Here is a 21,238-nt window from a genome sequence, read left to right on the forward strand (position 1 = left end):
CCGCATCCGTTCTCCCGTTTATATGTCATCTCTGACACGATATGTAACAAATGAAGGGCGTTCTCAAGTTTGCTTCGTACACGTTTGCAATTTGTAAATACTACGAGATGTTTGATCACCACGAGACGACATGGCTTTTTGGGGCCGTCACAATTTTCCTTTTTTCAATAGCCTACAAAAATCGCGCGTACGTAACATTTTAGATAATTACAACCTCGGCAATCCCAAATGGCAAGACAGCAAAGTGAAGTTTCAACATGTGCTGAACGCAGGACAGTTTAGTTGCATTGAATTTCGTGAATTTCCCGATGCATGTTGAAAGGTTATCTTACCTCACCTACTTATTAAATTTGACATGCCAAACGTTCAGGCTATCGTAATGAATTTTCTGCGGCAGCAATAACTCCGTGGCTTCAATAAACAGCATCGTCAGTTTGTTTTCGAATATTTCATGCACGTTAAATTGCGTTACTTCCATGATGGAAAATGTTCTTTTTTTCCTGCAAGGAAATCGGTAAACCTGAAATATGTGTCGGACTTTGTATCCTTACAGCTTCGGTATTAACTCTTCATGTAAAACTCGTGCAACAATGCAAAAGCAGACAACAGCCTCTTCTTATGTAGATGAAACAGTAGAAGACACGTTAAAAAAAGTGAATCAGAACTGTGCAGTGAATCCAGTTGCATCCCTTCCTATGAATCTTTGCATCTTTCAAGTATAAAGGGTTCTTGCACGTTGCGCAGAAACATCCATGCCTCACATGTTTCTAACTAAGGTTGTGATCACAGTTATTAGTGCGTAAACCAATGTAACGATATCCTCTGTGATTGCTTCCTTTATAAGTAATGAAGTACCATTCTACTTGCAAGAACATTCCACCCTGGGATCTTAAAAGAAATTTCTGCAGTTCAACTATACACAGCATGCATTTTATTCAATAAAAGGCCATAAATCGTTTTTTTTTTTACTATGACACAGTCATGCCATTCTGCTGCTGACACAAGTTGAGGGGTTGAATTGCCAGCCGTGGCAATCGCATTTCGGTGGGAGTCATAGGTAAAAAAAACACTTGCATTTAGATTTAGTTCATCACCATTAAACTTAAACCCTTAAAGTTCCAAAGGATGTTGCATAAGGCGGGCAAGCACCCTGCAGACTCTCGCTGCGTTTACCTCGCGCAATTCTTTCCAATATTTGGTGAAGTATGTCAATGGTAGTCGTATGCATGCGACATATAACATGTTTCGAAACTAAGGCTCCCACAAGAGGAGAGACACCCGACAGCGTGCTGTAGACGGATAAAGAAGGTGTGCAATTGACTTCCTGTAAGAGCATGACATCAGGAGGGTTCGTGGATGTGGCGATATACTGCTGTAGGGAACCTCATGCGCGGAGCAACACCACTAGTTGCTCCGCGCTAAGCGGCGCCATCATCATCGCGAGAGGAAGCGGGCGGTCGTGCATAGGGATGCGTGCGCCGGGTGCCCACATTTGAGGGTTGCGACTGAGAGCCTTGGTAGGAAAGCCCGCTTTCGTTGTTACCGCTAAGCTGAGGAACTTGCATGCGTGCGAAAGCGCACTCTATGCATGATTTCACTTGCTCCGCAATCCCTATTCGAAGGCACTCCATTTCGCGTTCTATTCTGTCCAGAGCCACCTGCATACTAGTGCTCATGTCTGCCACCAGCGCGTCCATTTGCTTTCGCAGGCGCTCACAGCGCGCCTCCATGTCATGACGTAGGCGGGCTATTTCTATTAGAGGATCGGGAGTTGATAACGAATTGGTAATAGGGGAAGGGGTAGGGAGATATTTTCGGGGCGGAGCAATCTGTGGGGGACCCTCCGCCCGACCTACCTCCCGAGGCGCCTCCATTGCTGTTTTCTTCTCCGGGGTCCGCTGCACCCCTGAAGGGACCAGGGTCACCTTGGCTGGGGTGTTGGTCTGCAGGGCCTTCTTGTAGGGTTGTTGGGAAGATGGGGAAGGAGGGCGCTTCTCCGGGAGTCACACCGATGCCTCGCGGGATCGGGACCGAGACTTGGATCTCGAACGGGTCTCCGACCGGACTTGTTTGGTCTCCTTGGTTGGGGCGCGTGACGTTCGGTTCTCCGCCGTATCTGTGGTTATGGTCGGGTCGCTGGTGGGTTGGAGTTCACGCTGCTCTTTGTCGAGGGCTTTCCGCACCCAAGCTTTGTTGAGTGTCTGCCTACCACGCCGCGGGCAGTTCGGATCCGTTGTAAGGTGGGTCCCGTTACAGGATCAGCAGTGTGGGGTGCACGGATGCGACAGGGTGGGGTTGTCAGTCCCGTACGTCGCGCAAATGACCACGTGCGGCGTAAGACAGCAATCAGCCCAATGGCGGAGCTTGTGACACATCTTGCAAACCAGTTGGCGGGGTCGATGGGGGTAGCAGCGGAGTTCCGCCCCATAGAAACGCACATAGCGAGGCACTTTAAGTCCTTCAAATGTTACCAACGCAACGTTGGTTTGACCCATGATTCGTGCTTGAAGTATTTGAGTTCCAGGAGCCAAAATTCATCCACTAGCTTGGAAGACGGTGTACCGGGCAAAAGACCAGGAACAATTCCCTTGCATGAGTTGTCTGGGGCCGCAATTTATGTTGTGATGGGACAGACCCGCTGACCACGTTTCAGCTCCCTCACCTTGTACAATGCGTCGGCTACGTGTGACTGAGGTGTGCTGATGATTGCCAGGTCCTGCTGAGGTCGCAGTCGGAATATGATGTCCTGACGATCCTCGGTGGTCAAGCCGGCTGCACTCCATAGAACACTGGCGAGTTCTGGGCGCCTCCACTTATCGAGAGAAAGTCCTGCGTGAGGCCGCAGAATTATCTTTCCATCGTGCAATGGAAGTTGAGGCAGGTTCTGATTCCTACTGCGCTTGCGTACGGTAAGCTGAGAGGCGTCCGGAATGCTCGAGATGTTCTCGGAGGGTTGCGTCTTAACGTGCGTTTGACGGATACGTCGCCCATGTATGACTGTCTTCCAACAGCCACCTGCGTCGTCGGCAGTTTTGTCGTCGTAAATGTTCGGGGCAGCATCTTCCTCCATCCTTTCCCCGGCCGGAGTGTGCACCTCTCGTTGTTGGGAGGCTAAATTGGCGACGATGGGATCGGCGGCCAGTCCAGCAGTATACACCTTGGGCGTCTTCGTTGTTGCCGAGGAACACGCGGCGGCGTTCTCCGTCGCCGATTGCGTCTCGTGCACGTTGGAAAATGACGTTGCGGTAGATAAATGCTCCATCGAAACAGAGAGGTGAATTGGCGGCAGACCCTTTGCACGCCCGTTTAGAACATGGGCCTCGGAACATGGGCCTCGGATCGCTTGGCGCTCTTGGTTCATGGCGTAGAAAACACACCAAGGAAGCTATGGCCCCGGCAGGGGCAGCCGGGTTGGAACTGCTTAAGAGCTGTAGAGGCGCGGGGAGCGGCAAAAACTCCCGGGAAAAGGCGGTCGGTGGGAAACGGCAAGAAAACCGCTTCCCATATGACTCCCGGTGAAAGCGGCCCGGGTAAGGGCGGTCGGGGAAGGGCGCCTCGTCTCGGTGGTTGCGGAGCGCGCCGGCGACACGTCCGTTCACTTCGGCTGACTGATTGGAACCCAGGGTCTTCTAAGGTCTCTCCTAAGAGGTGAACAGGGAAAACCTACTCTCCCTCCTCTTATCATTCGCCTCTTTCTCCTTGCCCCTTCTCTTTCTCTTCTTTCCTTTAGTCATTACTGCTCACGACTAAGCATCTTTAGTCATTTGTAATCAATTGTGGTCAATAAAAGCCGTCGTTAGACATGTTGGTCATATCCTAGTCATTAGTAGGCATTACAAGTCATTTCGGCCATTATTAGTCATTACTGGTCATTACTAAGCATTTAATGATTTCTAATGAATTGTAGTCGTTAGAAGTTGTCGTTAGACATAGTGGTCATTTCATACTGTTAGGAACGGCCCGCTGAAGCGCAAGTTTTGCCAGCCAGTTGCGACAGCGGCGGCAATTTTTTTTGGAACGCCACCGTTACGCTCTAGCCTCGTCGCCGTTGTGACTGAATGCGATCGGCGGACCAACTATTGTTACTGAGCCCGCAACCGCCGACCTGGTCTGCCGCGAGCGGGGGCGTGCCCGCGGGAACGTCTACGGAGGCCTCTTCCCACTCGCCGTTCAAGACGCTGGACAATGGACACCGCGGTGGCCGCGCTGCGGGGGTCAGCTCCGAGTTCTACGAAGTCCGTCTGACGTCGGTTCCGGACCGTGAACCTGTGCGGAAGTGTGTGTGTGTAAACCCTCGCGCAAAGAGGCGGCTCTTTGCCTCACCTTGGGATCGAGGGAGGACCGAGTGTTTATAAACCGCTGTTGTGCGGTTGCTCAGTGCACTTTCTCTCGCAGTCATGCTAGACTGATGAACTGCAACGTCCTTATGTAGATACTGTAAATAAACCCATATTCCGCGTTCTCTATGAGTAGTCCTTGCCTTCAACAACGTCCTCAGCGTGAATAAGTTGGACGACGGCAGGGGCCACCTACCTTCTAATTCATGCGCGACTCCAATCTTGACAACTGATTACGAGCGATGGGATTGAGCCCCCAATCCTAACAACTGGATGTCAGCGCTGAGATCGTCCTACAACTCTTACGATACTCATTACTAGTCATTAGAAATCATTTCAGTCACTAATAGTCATTACTGCTCACTTGTAAGCATTTTTAGTCATTTGTAATCAATTGTGGTCATTACAAGCCATCGTTAGACGTATTGGTCATTTCGTAGTCATTACAAGTCATTATTAGTAATTACTAGTCATTATGAACCTCTGCCAATCTCTATTATAACGTGAACTTTCACTAAATGTCACTATCAATCATTTCTAATTCTTTGATTTATCTTTAATCTGTCTTCATATGGCGTGACGACGCTTCGGCGGACACTCCGGCGGTCAGGTCTGCTGACTCAAACTGCACCATGAGCCTAGAACGGCTTTCGCCTTAAAGGGACACTAAAGGTTACTATTAAGTCAACGTGGACTGTTGAAATACCATCACAGAAACCTCGAAACGCTTGTTTCGTGCCAAGGAGAGACTTATTTTAAGAGAAAATGCGTTCTGAAGCGTCCGCGTACCTCTAGCGCAGTTCAAATTGCCCGCCCTCCGATCGAGGAGTACTGACATCATGGTCTCATAGTGACGTTGCGCCATCGGTGAGCAGAACGGCGTCCGCAGACGTCGCTACGGCTTTTCTGCGCAAAACGCAAACGCGCGGCCAGAAACCGAGCCACGACAGAGCCGACAGCAGAGCGAAAGCGGGAGTATGGTGGCTAGCGGAAGAAGAAACGAATTACGTCCCACATTACGTCCCACGGCACACGGAGAGTCCGTTTTCGTTAAACTATAGGCTGCGGCGAGCTCGCAGCGTGGTCGGCGTGATCTGTGAGAAGTGACGAGCCTTTTCGCACTCGCAAAAGGGCATAAAAAAGTGCGAATCGACGCAAAACTCGGCCTAGAAACGTGCTTCGCCATAGCCAGGGCTCAATACGACCCAAGCTGGCGCGACCCAGATGTCGTTTTCCGCACCGCCACCAGGCGCCGCTACTATACCTCACACTCCAGCGCAAGACGCCCATAAGCTGGTACTTCATTCTATGACGCAAACTTCGACGTTCGTCGCAATGGACCCTGACACCGACAGATTGGCTCGCGATGGTGGGCTCAACTTCAGCGATTTGAGCACCGACGAGCGCGACCTGCTGCTGAGGGCTCGCACTGCCGGCGTCGTTGCGTACTACGACGGCGGCCTCGACACCGGCTCTCCGGAGCGGCAAAGCAACGAGGGCTTTCCACGACATCACATGGACGTGGCATTCTCGCTGCTTGTTCCAAATGAAAGTTTCGCGAGCCAGCAGAACCCTCACAGCACGACGCGATAACGAAAGTACTGAAACTCCAAAGCGTGCGCGGCGCAGAGTCGAGCGCGCAGAGTCGAGCGAAAACGAAACCTTTCGAACACCCATATTACTGAAGGGTAACGTCAAAATGTTATTTTTTCTTAGAGTCGAATAGACGTATACAAGTAGCATTTTTTTCCGTCTTATAATCGAATGAAATTATATTTTTAATACGAGTAGTTGAGTATTAGTAACACAAATTATGAGGAGTCCTTTCGTCATCGGGCTAGTACCGGAATGTCGCTGGGGGGTCTCAAATCGTGTCATGCATTTACCTCAATTTCTCGGTTACTAAAGCTCTATTCGCGATTAAACTGACGCCTTAGACGTGCTAGAACATTGCTCTACCACTTTAACTTGAGTTTCTGGTAACCTTTAGTGTCCCTTTAAAGAGGAAGCTTTAGCTCGGGTGCTCCTATCTAAATACATGAAAAAGGAGAATTCGGTTTTCTCGGCAACTACTGCACCCAATTTGGCGAAGTTTGTTGCCTTTAAAAGAAAAACTTGAAATCTAGTGACTGTTGGTTTTGAATTTTTTATTCATAATCTTAATTTTTTATTAAAAATTGGCAAAAATCGAAAATTTTCAGAAAAAAAGAACTATCAAGTTGACAACTCTAACTCAGAAACGAAAAAGGATAATACAATTCTGTGAATTGCATCTAATAGTACATTTAAAGCGGGCAAAATTGATATGCTATACATGAATCTAAAAAAAATATGTATTATTGAAATACAGCTTTTGCAGCACCTTTGTAAACAACGTAACAAATTCATGTAAGATATAAAATGACATACGAAATTTGTCCGCTTTCAATGTTATAATGGATGCCGTTTACAGAACTGCGATATCTGTTTTTGATGCAGAGTTATGAATTTGCAAACTTCGTTCTTCTATTTTTTTCGAACGTCCGAATTTTTTAAAATTCTTTTAACAAAATCCAGGACCTAAATCGAAATTCGGCTTCCAACAGTCACTAGAATTTAACTTTCTATCTGAAATGCAACAAATTTCATTAAAATTGGTCTAGTGGTTATCTCAGAAAAACGTTTTTGCGTTTTACATGTATTTGAATAGGCCCCGTCGGAGTTGGGCCGGAGCTAGAGCTTCCTCTTAAGAATTGCAATATTGCTCGGAAGTGGCGCATACCCAGGGTCAGAACAGCAGCTAAAATGAAGTAGATCGAAACAGATGGCAATCTGGCGAAGCCACGGCCTCTGACTAACGTGCGCACAATTGGAGAGGCGCATGAGTAGTGTTAAGTATGTCAAGAGGAGGCGACTCACCTGCGAACGGGCATTGATTGTTGTTATTACTGACATGAATGTATGCGTGGGAAATGTGTACAAGTGCACAGTCACGGTACAGTACGAGTGCGCAGACACTGAACTAGCTGCCACTATGGTACTTATAACATTGACAGCGTACTTTTTCTAATATGAACCTAAAAAGAAATATTTGACACAATCAGCTTGATGTAGCACTTGTCGGGCCGCACAATCTTTGCATTACAGTATTGACACGTGGACTTTTACGGTTGAGCGCTACTCACCGCCTAACGAATTTTACCGCTCAGCGCGGGACGCGCCCGCTTGTATCGGAAGTTTCTCGAATCTCATCGATGATTCTGTTGTCACCGAAGCTTGTTTAATCTGGTTGCATGTACGACGCGAATTGTGCACAACTTTCTGGAAGACACGCGGGCACCACCGATTACTCGGGAACCTTCGATGACTCGTGTATAAAAGTCGACGCGCTTGACCGGCAGATCAGAGTTTTGACGATCGGCGGCTGTGTACGCCGCTGTCTTTCTTCCTTGAGTGTAGCCTGTTCTTTAGGGCACAGGTTCACCCAATAAAACGCTAGTTTCATCGCTCACAGCGTTGCTGCTTTCTTCACCGTCGCTGGCGCGACACATCTGGTAGAGGCGCTTTTCGTTCATGTGCCGGACGCCCTCGACAAGCCTTGATCCAAGCCCGGACCGCGAAGGCAACGCCGGCTACAACATTTGTCACCGGAGCACAGAGTTCTACCCGAGACGACCAAGAAGGTTGTGGCCGCCAACACAGCCTCAATGTCAGCCGCAGCGTCCGCCATCATTCTGCAACCGCCCAGGGAGCCCCCGACCTTCCGCGGATCATCGTTTCAGGATCCCGAAAACTGGCTGGAAACATACGAAAGGGTCGCTGCTTTCCACAACTGGAACTCCGACGATAAGCTGCAGCATGTGCACTTCGCCCTAGAAGACGCCGCCAGGACGTGGTTTGAGAACCGGGAATTGACCCTGGCTACTTGGGACCTGTTCCGCAACGGCTTCCTGCAGACCTTCACGAGCGTGCTGCGAAAAGAGCGAGCCCGAGCTCCACTCGAAACCCGGATGCAGCTGCCGAACGAGAACACAGCAATCTTTGCGGAAGAAATGATTCGCCTCTTTCGCCACGCCGATCCCGACATATCTGAATAAAAAAAGTTCGGTTCTTGATGCGGGTGTGAAAGAACAACAATTCGCCGGATTGATACGCAATTCGCCCAAGACCGTCGTCTAACTTGTTTCGGTGGCCACAACGATCGAGAAGGCGCTTTAAATGCGTACCAGGCAATACAGAAGCCGTGCGCTGACAACAAACTGCGCCGAACCTCAAGCTCTAGGCGCCGATGACCTGCTCGAGGCGATAAGAGCGGTCGTACGGGAAGAGCTGCAAAAGTTGTGCCCCAAGCCGCAGCCTCTGGTGGCCTCGATCACTGACATAGAGAAAAAAGAGTTTCAGCTGCCACTAAAATTGCCAGACGTTCCGGCATCGCCGCAACCCCAGCCGGAAGCGATGACCTACGCCGCTGTCGCCTCCGTCAAAGACCCCTTCAGCGAACGCGCCGTGGCCCCGCAACGCCGCACTTCCGTCATCCGCCGCCAGCACGCCCGCCCGTCGCCCAGCAAAGCCACCCGAGGAAGACAGACATTTGGCGCGCACCCGACCACCGCCCGCTCTGCTATCACTGCGGCGAAGCCGGACATGTCTACCGCCGATGCCCATACCGCGAATTTTTTTTTATTTGCTCATACTGTTGGCCTGTCGGCCGTTACAGGGTGGGTCAAAGCAGCACTTCAACAATTAGTACAATTCATGGTATTAAAATAATACATATAGCTCAAAAATAAAACAAGTAAATAGCAGTATTTCGGCAATTACTACAGTACATGAAGGCAGTACATGAATAGTGTTTTAATAGGTGAACATACGCGAACAAAGAAGATACATAAGCGAAATATTCCACAGATACTCCGATCAATATAATTATAAATGCAGTGTTAATAAACGAGGTTATACACTCCCCCTCCCTAAAAAAAAGAGAGAAAAAGCACGTGTACGTGCGTGCATCTTTCAATGTTGCTTTAAGTTTTTCTCAAGTTCTTCCGCACTGATGCTTTCTCCCGTTGACACCGGTAATCCATTCCATTCTTTAATGGTTCTTGAAAAGAAGGGAAATGCGTAAGCGTTAATGTGCATCTGAGGTATTTGAAAAGTATTATATTTGCTTTTCCGTAGTGTTCTACCTTGTCGTGCTATCAAATACTGTTCGCTATCGATGTTGAATGTGTTTTTAGTGAGAAGGAAAAAGAACTTTAACCTAGCTATGCGCCTGCGTTCCGCGAGCGTAGGCAAGTTCAGCAAACCGAGCATTTCGGAGACTGAATGTGTGCCAGAATAACGCGATAGAATAAATCTTGCTGCTCGACGTTGAACTTATTCCAGTCTCTTAATTAACCCTGGCTGATAAGGGTCCCAGGTTATGCTGGCATATTCTAATGTGGGTCGAACGTACCTTAAATAAGCTGTTAGTTTTACTGACTGTGAGGCTAACTGCAATTTCCGTCGCAAGAACCAAAGCTTCTTTTCCGCAGTTTGGCAGATTTTTGTAACATGGTTCGACCAGCTTAAATTCGCGGATATATGTATGCCTAAGTATTTCAACACGTCAACCGTGGAAAGCGCCGAAGAATTCACTGTGTAAATAAAATCAAAAATATGATTTATTTTAAATTAAATTATGGGGTTTTACGTGCCAAAACCACTTTCTGATTATGAGGCACGCCGTAGTGGAGGACTCCGGAAATTTTGACCACCTGGGGTTCTTTAACGTGCACCTAAATCTAAGTACACGGGTGTTTTCGCATTTCGCCCCCATCGAAATGCGGCCGCCGTGGCCGGGATTCGATCCCGCAACCTCGTGCTCAGCAGCCCAACACCATAGCCACAGAGTATGATTTATTTTATTCGTTATGCGCAATACAACAGTTTCACTCTCATTCATTTTCATTTTCCATTTGTCACACCATTCTTCTATAGCCCTAAGAGAGTCACTGAGTAATTTCTGATCATCTGTGCTATTAATTCCTTTGTATAGTAAGCAATCATCGGCGAAAAGTCGCACAGTGATACCTTCGTCAATTGCAGAGAAAATGTCATTAATGTATACTAAATATAGTACAGGACCTAACACAGACCCCTGTGGGACACCAGACATTACGTTCAACGGCTTTGATTTAATGTGTTCCACTTCTACGTATTGGGTTATGCCCCGGAGGTACGCGGTTATCCATTTTACTATTTTCGCGTTTATTCCTATATTAGTTTCACAATCAATTCCGCATGTACCACTCTGTCGAACGCTTTCGACAGATCAAGAAAGATGGCATCTATCTGTTTAATGCGCTGGCAAAGTCATGGATTGTTCCAAGAAGCTGTGTTGTTGTGGAAAGGCGCTGTCGGAATTCGTGTTGATTGGGAAAAAATGAGTTCGCATTTTCGATGTACGTGTAAATTGACTTGGCTACAACATGTTCTAGGAGCTTGCAGCAAACACAGGTCAGCGATATTGGACGATAATTTTCAATGATCTGTCTATCTCCAGATTTGTGCGCAGGTATAACCTTTGCCGAAGCCAGTCATCAGGGAATCGGCCTTGCGCAAGTGACGCGTCAAACATAATTTTTAAGTAATGCGCAGCCCATTCCGCATACCTGCGCAGAAATGCGTTGGTTATGTCATCGGGGCCTACCGATTTTTTGACGTCAATGTTTAGTAGAAGAACTACAATTCCCTCATACGAGACTTCAACGTCTGGCATCTCTTCCGAGCGAAGCGATGGGGCGACTATGTATTCAGTACTGGATTGTGGCTGGAAGAACTCGTAAGAAGAAGCAATCACTACACGATCTGTAACTACAGTGTTATTAACTACAATGCTATGTGACTCGTTGTCCTTTTTCGACATGTGACGCCAAAATTTATCGGGAGAGGACCTCATGAAATCTGTCAATGTGTCTTCGTAATATTTATTTTTGGCGTCAGTGATCATAGAACGCAATTGTGCAGACAATTCAGTTATCTTTGCGTGGTCTTTTGTTACTTTCCGTCTCTGGCGGCTTATTCGATGTTTTAGTTCGATGATTTCCCTGTTGATCCACGGGTTCCGTTTAGTTTTCTTTCTCTTACGAACCGGCACAAATTTGCTAATGCAATAGAAAATAATATGCTTGAACGATTGCCACATGGTATTGATATCACTTTGAGAATCAAATTTGTTAAGTGCGAATGACAAGTAGTCAATGATACTTGTGTCATCAGCTTCCAAAAAATTTGGAACATATGTAACCGCCTCTTTATATTTTGACTTTGTCTCGTTATGTGCTATCTGAACGAAGATAACTTCATGGTCTGAGATACGCTCCTCAACCGACACTTCAAACTGGTCAAAGCGCCCATCAAGGTATACCAGATCCAGGATAGATGGACTTTCCCCTGAATTTCGCGTACTTTGACGAACAATTTGTCAAAGGTCATGAGTGAATGCAATGTCAACGAGCAAATCGCAGTGTTCCTGTTCCCGCAATTCTGTTGCGAATGTGTCCCAGTTAATTGCAGGTAAATTGAAGTCACCGGTTAGGAGTAGTCGGCAGTGGCACTTTTCGTTTGCTTGTAAGTAACTCTGTATCGACCTTGAGAATGAAAGAGGTGAGTTTGGGGGTCGGTAAATTGTACCGAGAAGGACTCGTGACGTTCCAATATTCATTTCACACCAAAGACTTTCGTGTCCTGGGATACCGTTTAGTGTTTTGAATTCAATATTTTCTTTCATTATTATTGGAACACCGCCTCCTCGAGACTGTCGATCCCGACGTACTATCTTGTATCTGGGAGGTATTATCTCATTATCTTGAATCTCTGAACGCAACCATGTCTCTGTGATCGTAACAACGTCCGGATCATAATTCACTAAAATGTACTCTAAGCCTGCAGTCTTATTCACGATACTTCTAGCATTAAAGTTAATTAGACGAAATTCATAATGCCCTCTCTATTTCGGTCAGCCCTCGCTTACAGCTGATAGCGTACTCTTATTACGCCTGAGCTTGACTCGACGGTTTTTTTCGTCGTCCCAGCTGTACATATCACCACCGATTAACATTTTATCATAGTCAAGACGCACGCGCTGTCCTTGTTTTCGTTCATCCTGCGCAGAATTCCAAAGAAGCTTGCGTTTGGTAACGGTTTCCCTGCTGTGGTTATCAGCAATGGATATGCCAGTTCGCTTTAGTTTTTTCACAGTTTTTGTATACTTTTGACTTTTCTCTGGAATCGTAAAGCTTTAGACTAACAGGTTGCGGCTGTTTGCTCTGCCGTTTCCCGATCCTATGTATTCGTTCAACTGTGTGCAGAGTTGCGTTCAGCCGTTTGTCAAATAAATCTGTAAGCACTTTTGTAGATAGTTCTTCTGTTGTATCTTTTTCGCCCTCCGGAATTCCGAAAACCATGAGGTTATTGCGTCTGCTTCTGTCTTCCAATGACACAAGCCTATCGTGCAGTGTTTTTACAGACGCGTTCAAGTTTTTGTTTGTCTTAGTCAACTCAGTTATCACTTTGGCTTTGTCCCTGATAGCCTGCACCTTCTGCTCAACGTGTTTTATTCTCTCGCTCAAGGCGGCTAAATCCGTTTTGATGGCTTGTTGCCCGTCAAGCAGTTCTTTCCAGAGTGTTGTTGTGTTAGGACCTGGATTCGTCTCGATGTCACCAGATAACAACAGACACAGAAAAGCGAATGACATATAAAGCACTTTTGGGCACGGCAGCACTACAATAAAGCGATTATCATTCTTATAACCATAATACGAATAGAAACCAACCTGTTCAAGGAACAGAAGACGAGTTACAGGTGACATGGCTTCTGCGGTGCCACCGTGCCCACTGACGCAGGCTGCTGTATCCGCTGCCTTTATAGGACAGTGCGAAGTTCCCGCGATGCTTCCATAGTATCTGGTGCCGAGGGTGTCGTTGACAAGCACTTCCCAGTCGAAGACGGCCATATCAGGAACGGATCCAACGATGCACGTTTTGTATGCGTTCTCATGGCAAGATGCGCAGATCAACAGCACCTGTTCAAGGAACAGAAGACGAGTTACCGGTGACATGGCTTCTGCGGTGCCACGGTGCCCACTCAAATGGGAGTCGATGGTTCGCCATCAACGCTCCGGAGGCCTCAGCAGGGTGAACGCCCTCGTGATATCGCCGACTACTTCGCCGCCACTCAGTGGAGCCCTCGATGACCGTCCCGTTCGCCGTCTCCAGGCCGCTACCTGTCACCGCAGCGCCGACCATACACTGGCCCAGCCCGGGGCCGGTCTGTCAGCCCATATCCGGAAAACTAAAGCAGCAACCCATGGAGGTGCGGTTCCTGTTCGTTTAAATGCCGAAGATGCTCCGCTGCCGAGGAAGACGCCGAAGACACTGCCTAGACGACATAACGACACGCCGCCATCCCGACGAAGCCTGGAAGCAAAGAATGCACCGACCTAGGACCTGACGACACGGCGCACCAGTCACACGTCGACGCGACGCAGCCGTCATCCGACACCAAGACGTAACTGCAACGCAAAATAAAGAGCCACGGATCTCGACGTGATGCTCGACGGCCACACAATCACTGCGTTAGTAGACACAGGAGCCGACTACTCCGTCATGAGTGGTCGTCATGAGTGGTCGCCAAGTTGAAGAGAATTAAGACTGCGTGGAAATGCCTCCAAATTCAGACCGCTGGAGGACACCTAATAACGCGGACTGGAATCTGCACGGCAAGAACTACAGTTCCTGATCGGACCTACACTGCCACCTTCGTTATCCTGCAACAGTGTTCGCGAGACGTCATTCTCGGCAATGACTTCCTGAACCAACACGGCGCAATCATCGACCTGATGTCAAAGCCAATCAAGCGATACCGAAGATCAAGCTATACCGCTGGAGAGTGCTCGCAGTCGACATGCCTTGAGTGTGTACTTGGACCAATTGAGCATCCCGCCTGGCTCCAGCATTGTCATTTCCTAGGCAGTGAAACACCTGCAGACGTAAGCGTCATCGAAGGCGATCAACGTCTACTGCTCGACCGTGAAGTTAGCATCGCAAGAGGGATCGCTAGACTGCACGGATGTAAAGCGAAAGTGATGCTGACAAACTTCAGCCAAGAGTTAAGCACATCAACAATGGCACGAACATCGCATACATCGAGAAAATTGTGGAAGCCAGCCATACATTTGTCCTCTCCGATTCTGCCGCATCTACCCCGAAGACTATAGTTCCCGAACGCGACTTCGACATAAATCCAAGTCTCCCCATGAGCAAGCAGCGACAGCTCAGAAGTCTTCACCGACGATACGAACACTGCATTTCGACGTCGCCGAGGATTCGACAAACACCACTTGCAAAGCATCGCATAATAACCGAACAGTGCGCTCAACTACTCCGCCAGAGCACTTACCGAGTTTCGACCTGAGAACGTGAAGCTATACGGCAACAAGTCGAAGAAATGCTGCACGACGTCATCCAGCCGTCTAAAAGCCCGTGGGCGTCTCCTGTAGTCTTGGTGAAGAGGACGGAACCCTACGTTTCTGCGTTGATTATCGTCGACTGAACAAGACCACGAAGGAGGAAATATACGCCCTCCCACGGATAGACGACGCATTGGATCGGCTCGGCAACGCAAAATACCTACCTCTCCTCGATGGATCTCAAGACGGGCTACTGGCAAATAAAAGTCGACGAAAGGGTTCAAGAAAAGACCACCTTCATCACGCCAGACGGTCTCTACGATTTCAAGGTCATGCCATTCGTACTGTGCTCGACGCTTGCAACGTTCCTGCGCTTTATGGACAAGGTATTAGCAAGATTGAAGTGGCAGACCTGTCTTGTCTGCATGGATGATGTCGTCGTCTTCGCCGGCAATTTCGACGATCACGTTGGCTGCTTGCGACAGTACTAGAGGCCATGAAGTCATCAGGGATCCCTCTGAAGCAAGAAAAGTGCCGCTTCACTTACGATTAGCTTCTGTTAATGGGCCACGTCATAAGCAGATATAGAGTCCTCCCCGACTCGCAGGAGACAGCTGCCATCGCAAAGTTCCAGCATCCCAACGACAAGAAGGCAGTGCTTAGATTCCTTGACATGTGTGCCTACTACAGGCGTTTTGTCAAGGATTTTTCACGCACCGCTGAACCGTTGACACATCTAACTAAATGTGATGTCGAGTTCAAGTGGGTAATGCCGCAGGCCGACGCATTTGAAGTAAAACGACGCATGCAGTCGCCGCCGGTACTTGCGCACTTGGACGAGTACGCCGATATAGAAATCCCCGCTGACGCCAGGAGCCTAAGCCTCGGTACCGTCCTAGTCCACTGGAAAGACGTGCTTGAACAGGTGATAGCTTACTCTAGCCGGTCGCTGTGTCAAGCGGAAGGAAATTATTCGACGACCCGAAAGGAATGCCTCGCACTCATTTGGGCTACAGCAAAATTCCACCCTTACCTATATGGCAGACCGTTCAAAGTCGTCAACGACCATCACGCGTTGTGTTGGCTAGTGAATTTAATGGACTCTTCAGGACCCCTGGTGCGGTGGAGCCTGAGACTGCAAGAATATGACATCACTGTAATCTACAAGTCCAGACGAAAACACCATGATGCCAGTTGCCTATTACGCGCCCCCTTGACACGCAACCAGAAGATTACGAGGGTGACGACTCTTTCCTTGGAATAATAAGCGCGGAAGACTTTTCTGAACAGCAAAGAGTAGACCCGGAGCTAAAAAGCTTCGTCGAGTATTTGGAAGGGAGCACCGACTTTGTCCCCTAGGGCACTTAAGCGAGGATTGTCTTCGCTCTCGCTTCAGAACAACCTACTCGTTAAGAACTGCTTACCAGTCCGCGCCAACTACCTTCTTGTTGTTCCCTCAGTGCTGCACCCTGAAGTACTGCGCGCCCTACATAACGATCCAACCGCTGGGCGTTTCCGGTTTTCCCGGACGCTATCGAGAATACAGGAAAAGTGTGACCGCCGACGTCGCCCGTTGCGTCGAGACATGCCGAGACTGTCAGCGACTCAAGACACCACCGACAAAGCCTGCGGGATTACTACAGCCAATTGAGCCTCCTTATCGACCATTTCAGCAGATCATGTTTGATTTGTTAGGTCCCTTTCCGAGGTCAACATCCGGAAATAACTGGATCGTCGTAACGACGTACCACCCCAACCCCTTCGCTGAAACGAAAGCTCTGCCGAAAGGTAACGCAGCCGAAGCGGCGAAATTCTTCGTCATGAACATCCAGCTGCGACATGGCGCCCCAGAAGTCCTCATCACAGACAGAGGAATGGCCTTTACAGCGGAGCTCACGCAAGCCATTCTGCAATAGAGCCAGACAAGCCACAGGAGGACAATTGCGTTCCACCCGCAGACGAATGGTCTTATGGAGCGCCTGAATAAGACCCGCGCCGCTAACGATGTACGTCGACTTCGAACACAAGACCTGGGTTGCCGTCCTGCGTACGTAACCTTCGCTTACAACACGGCAATGCAAGAAACACAGATCAAGCTGGTTTACGGCAGGAACCCGACAACGACTCCCGACGCCATGCTGCTGCGCGTCACCAATGAAGAGAATCTTGACGTCGCCACCAGGGGCGTAGCCAGGGGGGGGGGCTAATTCAGCCCCCCCCCCCCGAAATTCTTTCGTGCTATGATGCACGGCCAACCAAAACAACCCACGGCGCCGGAAATCATTATGGATTTTCTCTAGAATGGTATTTTTCGCGCCCGAAAAAAAGAACATTTCGGCGCGAAGATTGTGAACTCGGGCTGGATTTCGTGGTGACGCCCATGCACCTGGAGTCACATAACGCAAAAATCCCCATCCAAGCACAAAGTTTCAAGGGCGCTTTGGTGGCCAACGGGCCCGCCGCGGCATCTCGCAGAGGCCGCAGAATCTACGGAGCGCATGAATTTTAATACGGAAACTGTAGAGGTATAAAAATCCCATAATGTTTTGATGCGAAAGGTGCCCTGACATATCCAAAGTCATGCTTTACGTTTTCATTTCCGGATCTTTGTGGGTTTATTGTTCTTATTAACATTTGATGCCAAAGCTGCATTTACTTCTTTAAAGTCGTACATCGGACCATACAACGAAACAAGCCAAATCAATACACTATCAGACAAGTTGACAAGGTCTGATCAGACGAAGTCCGATGAGACGAGGCCCAAAGAGACGAAGCGTTGTGATGGTTCACATTTGCCGTCATGTCACAGAAAACAATATCAACATGTTCACCTGCGCCAAAGCATCCATGCATGTCAAGACACTAAAGCCAGCAAAGGTGACTGCGTTCTTATTTATTTTTTCTACTTTGAATTTTATTCGCGAGGACACATTGAACCTCTCCAATTTTTTGTACTCGCTACCCGCGGGCTACCAGAGCCAGCCAGAGGTCATGCGTTTTTCATGTGTTGCCCTGACAACCGCGCGGCGCACTGCGGTGCGCGTTCGTTTTTCTCTGGCCGAGCGGATTTTGGCCTCGGAGAGTTTTGGACGCTTTCTGGCTAGCAGACGAGAAAAAGAAACAATGGTCGCTCGCCGTCACATTTGTGGGGACTCGAGAGATTGCAACGCGTTCGCTTGAGGGCATCACCATCGTTTCGATGTTATCGCAACGGCTACGGAAAGTCTTATCTCGCCATTGTAGGATAACGAGCAGCATGCATATGGTTCTCTGTGAATCAAGTGTCTCACGCTTTCTTGGATATTCCTTAGAAAGCTACATTAGGTGCCCCAAGTAGGCATTCGATTGTGGCCAAGATGCTTTCCTTTGCGTTTCTTCATTTCGGTGCGCCCCCCCCCCTACACACACACAAAAAAATACATTGTTGCCGCGCAGCAAATTGTCGCATGTTGAAAGTTCGATTTTGTTACTACTTTTGCGAAAAGTAATGGGCCATGGCATTCTTCACTGGCCGGTTACTGTTACTATATTATTGCGATAGCAATTAGGTGAACACTCAAGACGCATTCCTGTCGTCGCCGTCATGTTCCTTATGAAGTCCAAGGGCGATAACATCGTCAGCGCGCGCCGCATGTTGTATGTGCGAGTGAAAACGTAGCGGGGGGGGGGGTGCAGGGGGAAGCCGACGATGGAGGGTCTGTCTTGCGTGCGCAAGCGAGAAAAGCGGGAAGGAAGCGCGCCACCTTCCGTCGCGCGCGATGCATCGGGGGAGTGGAGGGAGGGGGGGTGCAGGCCTTAGGCTGTGATCTGTGAATCTGTGATTGCGCAACATGTTTATTTGCCTTGTTTGACGCAATATGCAGGGTGTTTTAGCTAACTTTAGCCAGAGTTTAAAAATATGCCGATGCACTCTGACGACGCGACCAAATGCATGTTGCTCACTTTTGTATGCATTGTGTAGCTATTTTCGCATTTTGCCTAATTAGATAATTAGTCAAGATTAGTTAACTAACTTCTGAAGCAACGAAGCTGGGAAAAAAATCCCAATTATAAAGTTTCAGAGTGCTTTGCAAAGCGTCCGAATAAACAGTTTCTGTCTTTCTATCTAATAAGTATAAGTGTTTTTCAGCTCACTGCGGATTCCCGCGAAATACAAAAACACAACGTGACATGCCCGCTTGCGTGTCTTGATTGCACTGCTCCCAAGGTTTCCGCGCACAAACAGCCATAGATGCACTAGCTGCCACTTAAAAAGCGACAGAGCAGCGACGCAAGCGTTGGCTGTTCGATTTAAGCTAGCAACCGTTATCTCCTGTGCTGTATAAAGCGACTGATGGACGTGGTTGTTGTGGTAGGTGGTAATTCCAGACAGCCATAAACAGACTATCGTGCATCGGCCGCTAAAGCGCGAGCAATTTCGTGATGCCTTTTTCAACGAGGAAACAGCAAAGATGATCCTTGCCCTACTAGCTGCAAGCAGACAGAGACGGTGGGCTGCAAGAATATTTCGAAGCTGGCACCCGGGTACGCGACTGAGCCCGATGACAGTATTCAACACCTACGAGTTGCTGAAGCAAACCGGCAGCTTCACAAGAAAGAGGCAAAGAGCTTGAGTCATAAATCATGAGGTTCGCTCTATAACGTTCTGTCTTTCATGGCAGCTAATCCACACGCTAGCACGCGCAGCGTGAGCGCACAACTCGGTGTGTCCAACACAAGTGCCTGGATGAAAACTGCAATGTTTTTAACAACACTCTGACCGGCAAGAGGTACGTCAGTTCCTCAAAGGGCAGGTTGAAGACTTCTGCTGCAACATGCCACTAGCCCAACTTGACGCAATGTGGTGTCAGCACGACGGGGCCAGTCGGGGACAGCATTTCACCGACGCTGCTCAAGGCAGCGACAGCAAGCGTTCTCAGAAGGTCCCAGTGTTGTATCGCTGCAGAAGGTGACCTCTTAGATCGCTTGCTGTGAAAGCGCATGAAAAATAACGTAAATTCAGTGAAAGACTGCTTCTGGTCATTAATGATACTCTTACTCCACCATTTTCAGCCTTCTGAAAACTGAGTTTTTTTTACTTATGGATGTTCAATTTGATTACAGCTATCGCGAAATGACGGACCTGTTGCTTCCAAAAGCACAAGCGATAACCGCTGCGTCTGCTTATCACCATAACGAACTTTTGCGAGTGGAGCACATCGTTGGCGTAAACAGCACAGCCGAAGCCTACGTGGTTGACCTGTCGCCTTTTAAGTGGTAGCGCCCCTATGGCTGTTTGTGCGATGAACGTTGGGGAGCAGTGCAATCACGACGCGCATGCGGACATGTCAATAGTTTTGTTGTTCACGGGCATCATCAGTAAGCTGAAATACACTAATACCTAATACATATATAGAAAGACAGAAACTGTTTAATCGGACGCTTTGCAAACCACTCTGCAATTTTCTAAATGGAATTTTTTTCCTAACTTCGTTACTTCAGAAGTTGGTTTATTAATGTTGACTAAAAATCTAATTAAGCAAAATACAAAATATAGAGTGACACACTACGTACAAAAGTGAGCAACTTGGACTTGGTCGCGTCGTCTTAGAGTGCATCGGCATATTTTTAAACTCTGGCTAAAATTAGCTGAAACACCCTGTATAAAGTGACTTTTGCTTAGATACGTAGATTAATTGGTTACATATACGTAAATTTAGGTATCTTGTTGCGAGCTTTTGTGGATACATGCAGTGAACATTGTTTCCAGAGTCTTTTTTTTTGCTTTTTAACAATCTTTATCTTTGCATTTGTGTATTCCATTGTAGTTCAAATTTCTAATGCATATTTTGCAGAACTGCTGCTTTTTATATATGTGATCTCTGTTTCGACTATGATTTCGGTGCAATTACAATACGCAACCGCTGACAGCTGCTCCTGCGCAGTGCATTGGAATGAAGGACAGCGTCACTGAGATTTTTCCCTGGCCGTTGCATATGTACAAAAATGTAAACTAAGCTTCCGAATGACAAAGTATCATTAACATATTTGTCCTCAACTTGTTCATTTCACGGCCTTTACAATTATCATATCAGCGGCATGCACTGTTTTGCTGGTTTCGCATTGATGTAGTTAGTTCTAAAGTTCGTGTGATATTTTCTTTCTTAATAAATAGACAAACAACATGGAAGCATTGATATCAGTTATTTTTGGCACAATTTTTAGGACATAAGAATACATTCTTTTATGAAAAAATACATATTTTACTTGTATTGACATTGGGTAGCGTTCAAGAATTTGTTTGCAGCATTTTTGGCAGTTGCAATGCAGTTATTAGTCATTTATTTGATCCTTCGACAAATTCTGTGAGGAGGCCAAGTTCCAACGTTTTGCGACTATTTCGTCATGTGTGTGTGTGTGTGCGTGTGTGTGTGTGTGTGTGTGTGTGTGTGTGTGTGTGTGTGTGTGTGTGTGTGTGTGTGTGTGTGTGTG

At 47.9% G+C, this 21,238-nt stretch overlaps 1 protein-coding gene across 1 annotated transcript in view; it reads left to right on the top strand.

Annotated features, from left to right (window-relative positions):
• LOC142575110 (neprilysin-1-like) overlaps positions 1-21,238 on the top strand; it is a 357,362-nt gene that overhangs the window by 285,462 nt on the left and 50,662 nt on the right. The gene's annotated exons all lie outside the window — the stretch shown is intronic.

This window comes from Dermacentor variabilis, chromosome 3, assembly GCF_050947875.1.
Source record: "Dermacentor variabilis isolate Ectoservices chromosome 3, ASM5094787v1, whole genome shotgun sequence".
NCBI lineage: Eukaryota > Metazoa > Arthropoda > Arachnida > Ixodida > Ixodidae > Dermacentor > Dermacentor variabilis.